Raw genomic sequence first — 5,814 nt, 5'->3', positions numbered from 1 at the left:
GCTGCGGCCGCCGTGCAAACAGGAACTGCTGAGCTTCGCACTTCTTCCTCCCTTCCGCTTAGCTCAGCTCTTCTTGGGGGGAAAAAGCCGAAGGCACTTCTGCTTTGCAAGCGGGGCCAGGCTGGCGACGAAACGGTGTAGTGTGTCGAGCGCTCTGCTCCGATGTGCCAGCCAGCCACGACCTTTCCCAGGATACTCCATTCTGTTTGCCCTCCCATCCCACTTTTCTAAGTTTTCATTGTTTATTTCCTCGAAGGTGTTGGAAACTGCTTAGAGGTTTTCATCAGTTGAGGCTGGTTTGTAAATCTTGTCAGATAATACTAATGAAACAAATTCCTTCCCCAATTTTTTTCCTCGCAAGAACCCAGTGAGGTAAGTAGGTTAGGTTGAGAGGCAGTAACTTGCCCAAGGCCACCCAGTGCATTTCATGACGGGGTGGGGATTTGAACCCTGGTCTCCCAAGGCGCTAGTCTAGCCCTTTAACCACTGATTACTATTGCTGTATCTGATACAAGCTCAGACTGTTTGTTCATAATTAAATCTTTGGTCCAAAGGAGTTTTACAAGCTTATATGAATTCTGAAAACCTACTGAGTCTGTCCATCCTCATCATCAATATGAAACAGACACACTTAGTGCAGCAGTTTGGCACAGTCAAGATTGTTAAACAGTCTTAATGGGGTGCAAACAGGCAAAGCTCTTGACAGTATCTACAACCAGTCTGGACTTTGCCTTTGTAAGCGGTTGGTACAAAGTAGACAAACTTCAATGGACAGCATAGGAATGGGTTACCAGGCAGACCGCAGTGGATTCTTCCAGCAATAGCTCTTGGAGAAAGCAGATCAGTCACAGGAGCAGAGGAAGCTACTTTATCTGTGTCAAAGCATTGGGCCATCCAGCTCAGCTTTGTACTAAACTGATTGACAGTGTAGAGTTTTAGACAGGAAGCTTTCCCAGCCCTACCTGGAGATGCTAGGGACTGAATCTGAGTCTTAGACATCCCAAGCAGATGTTCTGACACTGTACAATGGACTCGCTCTCATATAAAAGCTACCACCTGCAAGGGAAACTTGATTTTTAACACTGCTCTTTTGTGCGAATGCATTTCTGTGCAAAAGAGCCGTTTTAATTGTAAAAATAGAAATACCATAAATGTGCCTTCAGCAGTTGGTTGTGGGGAAAGGCAGACTGCAGCCTTTCCTTTGGGCTGATGGAAACAAAATGGAAGTAGGGGGCATGGAGGGAGACAGCACCCAGAAAAACATCACCACAGGCAGGGAGTTTCTTCATCACAGAAACTCAGTTCCGGCTCCTCTCAGGTGGGCACTTCTTACTGTAATTCTTGTGCCATTCATTGAATTTTAATAGGCTTCTGAGGAAAATAAAGTAAGATGCTGCCATCACATTTCCTTATGAAAGAAAACTTCTTATACAGTTTTATATGGATAAATATGCAAATAAGTTCTATTCTGGTGATGTTTTATAAAGGAGTCACATGTCATTCTGGAATGACCAGCACCACCTGAAATGTAGGAATATATGCAAGGAGACTTTAAATGATGAGGAAGATGTCTGGGTGTTGGCAGGCTACTTCAAGGCCCTACTGTAAATACATTCAACCCTAGTATGATACTTTAATACACCTTCAGTTTGTTCACCTCTGCAGGAAAATTAGGGAGGATGAAAAAGGCATTTAATAGGTTATACTGATTACCTCAATGAAGAAAAAGCTGCAAGTCACATACACATAAGGACTGTGATCTTATCAAGTCAACATTACAATAATAGGGTGCCCTTCTTGGGTTTGGGCTTATTAATCAAGGAGCTTTTTTTGTCCTTACCGCTAATATCCTGAAGGAGTGCTTCTTCCTATACAGTGGTACCTCAGGTTACATACGCTTCAGGTTACAGACTCCGCTAACCCAGAAATAGTGCTTCAGGATAAGAACAGAAATCGTGCTCCAGAGGCGCAGCAGCAGTGGGAAGCCCCATTAGCTAAAGTGGTGCTTCAGGTTAAGAACGGACCTCCGGAATGAATTAAGTACTTAACCCGAGGTACCACTATACTGTCCTGTCCTGCTCATGCATTTAAGATCTTCAACTAAGGCCCTTCTCCAAGTGCTGTCTCTTTGTGTATTGCGTTATACTTGCATGAAGGAGACAGCCATTTCCTGGTGGCACTCTAATTTTGGAAAACCCTCCTTAGATAGACTTGACTGGCATTGACATTACAATATTTTTGAAAGCAGGTCAAGTCTTTCTTTTTTGCCAAGTCATTTTAAAGGGGCTACATTTTGTTTTTAGCTATTGTATTTTGATCCTTGTTTTATGATGGCTTATGTTTTGGTTTTGTGATGGTTTCTCTTTTGCTTTTATGGTATTTTATGATTGATGTTATAACTGTACGCCAGCCTTCCTTTGCTCTGCAAGCTATCATATACTTGCTAAGCAAACAATAAAGATAAAATTCAGTTAAATAAAACATAGAAATAGGAAGGTACAGACTAACGGTACTTTGGAAGCTGTTTTACATGTGATGTTCCTAACTGCAGGAAATAACAGACACAATATACCGTATTTTTCGCTCTATAACACGCACCCGACCATAACACGCACGTAGTTTTTAGAGGAGGAAAATCCGTAGGCATGCCACCCATAGGCATTCCCTCCATAACATGCACAGACATTTCCCCTTACTTTTTAGGAGGAAAAAAGTGAGTGTTATGGTGCAAAAAATACAGTAATTCTCTTGCATAGCAGTTTCAGATGACAACATCCAGGCATTTTGCTCTTATCAAGTCAGAAACCCATTTGTTACTAATTGCTGAAAATTAGCAGGTATAAAATCATGTTTATAGGTTCACCATACATCACTGCTGCCTTTATCATCAGGTTTGGTTATACAGCTCCTGGATAATTCATACCATATTTGGAAAGCAAATGACTAGAGACAGCCTTTATTCAAGAGATGTTTCCAACTTCATAGTTTCTTTCATCCCTGATGTTCCAGCAAGGCAGCCTTTTACCAACTTTCTTTCAAATTACCAAAGCATCAAGAAAAAGAGCTCCAATGGGGTCAGATTTTTCAAAACTAATTTTAAATCCTATGATCCAGACAAGCTAAGTGCAGCTACATTCTATTGGTTACACTGAGAGAGTTGAAAAGTTGCATATGGTTGCAATCCTGTACACATTTATTTGGGAGTAAGTATAATTGAATTCACTAGACTTTGCAGTTAACATGCATAGGAAGGGGCCGTAAATCTTCTATTAGTATCAACAGGACTAAAAAACACATGACTTTGGCTGTATTGAATCTGCCATATCTGATTACTAAATAGCTGAAGAGGAACCTAGCCAAAGTTAACCATTTTTAGGTCCTGTTGATTTCTATTTATTGTCATTGATCTCTTTATACAATGAATTGTGAATAAAGAAGATGAAGAATTCCTTCAGAAGATGCAACAACTGGAGCAGGTACTGAGTGTGCATCCTAGTACACTGGTACCTCGGTTTAAGAACAGTCCTGTTTACGAACGATTTGGTTTACGAACTCTGCAAAACCGGAAGTAGTGTTCCGGTTTGCGAACTTTACCTCGGTCTACAAACGGAAACCGAATGGTGGAAGTGCACTGGCGGCGGGAGGCCTCATTAGGGAAAGCGTGCCTCTGTTTAAGAATGGTTTCAGTTTAAGAACGGACTTCTAAAACAATTAAGTTCATAAACCGAGGTACCACTGTATAACCAATATTCCCCTGGAGCTGTGCATTGCAGAGGAAGATCAGAAGTGGACCCCTTGACTTTCTGCAACGCTTGTCATCCTTCCATTGAAGAACCCATTATATGTTTGGGAGGAACCCCCGAGTTCCCTAGAACACAATTGAAAAGGCCTGGCTAAAAATAACCACAGAGGTGTATGCTGTATGTCAGTGTCACTAATTTATTAGACAGCCATTTGATATAGTGAACAACAGGTTCCAATGTCTTTGACTTCATTAGTGTTTTCATTTGTTCTCTCTCTCAAGCTCCCCTTTTTCCAGTTTTCTTGGTATGAAAAGTGACAAATTAAAGGTATAATTCCTCATCTATCAGCTAGTTTAGCTGACCACTTGGCAAGGTAGAATCAACAGCTAGCAGGTGAACATTTAGAGTGCTTTGGATTGGCAAAGGCTGTTTTATTAGGATCAACAAAAATATCATTTATTCTTTTCATAGTTCTTTTTAATAAAACAACAGCAACTTATAAAAAAGCCAACAACTAGCAGGTGAAGAGGAATCTGAAAATATCAGAAATATTTTATACTAGAATACTTGAATCTGATTTGTAAAGTAAATGCTTTTATTAACATTTTCAATTTGGTTTGTATTTCAGTACCTATGGCATTTTATGATGTTTCAGTATGGGGGGGGGAGAGTTTTACTTTCACAGAAAACAATGACTTAAATTTCTTAACAAATTTCCACTTGTACAAACCCCAGAACAAAATTGTTGATATGGGTGAAGAAAGCTGGAATGACCCACACTGAAGGCTTCGCTTTTATGTTACCTTCTGAGTACAGTGGTACCTTGGGTTACATACGCTTCAGGTTACATACGCTTCAGGTTACACACTCCACTAAGCCAGAAATAGTGCTTCAGGTTAAGAACTTTGCTTCAGGATAAGAACAGAAATCGGGTTCCGGCGGCACAGCGGCAGCAGAAGGCCCCATTAGCTAAAGTGGTGCTTCAGGTTAAGAACAGTTTCAGGTTAAGAACGGACCTCTGGAACGAATTAAGTACTTAACCCGAGGTACCACTGTATGCTCTTGCAGAAGGGATGGCAAATTGTGAGCTGGGAGCACACCAACCTGGCAGCTCCTGTGATCTAAAGGAGGAGCGGATGTGATATCAGAGGTTCAGAATGGTACCTCACTCCCACCTAGAACTTTTTAAATTGCGCCATGAGCTCTCACGGCCTGACTTTATATAAACAGGAAACCTGGAGGGATTCACAGGATCAAACGAAGTCAAGCCAGGCTCTGAACTGGCTATGTGCACCGTAATTACAATGTATTGTGTAATTGTCAGTCTGAGCTGCCTAATGACTGTTGATGCTGATTGTCCTTAGGATAACCTTAGCTCCCGTTCTCCATCCGTAAAATGGGCAGCCGTTTTCTAGATGCTTAATGCCTTGGCCGTAAAATATGGGACTTGAGCAAGCAGGCTGGTGTGGCTTGTCTTACTCTCTTATCTGCTCTTCGGGCGAGTTAACTGGTTTTTGGATTCTGGCACAGTCCGAATGATGTGGTTATAAATTATAATCACTGGGTGAGGTGGGGGTGTCTGTTCAGATGATGGCACTGCTTGGTGGCAGGGCGCTGGCAAGCAAATGTGGCTGCCATGCACCTCAGTTAAAGGGCCTGTTTCCTGCAAGCTCCATCACTGGGGCCATCACTTGAACCCAGGGCCGGATTTAGGTTTGATGAGGCCCTAAGCTACTGAAGGTAGTGGGACCCTTTATATGTCCAGCTGTCCTTTGTCAACAACAAATTGTTGCTTTTTTGTGTTGAATATATGCTATATGGTAATTTATGTACCTAATAGGTACTCTTGCTGTATGTAGGTTTTATTTTATTTGTTTTTTATCTTATATTTTGGAAATGTACACCCAGTTTTTCCCCCCTTTACTTTTTTTTGGGGCCCCCAAGAGAGTGGGGCCCTAAGCGATAGCTTGTTTAGCTTATAGGTAAATCCGGCACTGCTTGGACCCAAGGAAGGGTGTCGTCGCTATTACTGTCCGCATTTCAAGATCTGCGGCGAAACACTCTCCTCACG

This window comes from Podarcis pityusensis (assembly GCF_964106645.2).
Source record: "Podarcis pityusensis genome assembly, chromosome: 2".
NCBI classification, from domain to species: Eukaryota; Metazoa; Chordata; class Lepidosauria; order Squamata; family Lacertidae; genus Podarcis; species Podarcis pityusensis.
Note: the sequence above shows the minus strand (reverse complement) of the source record.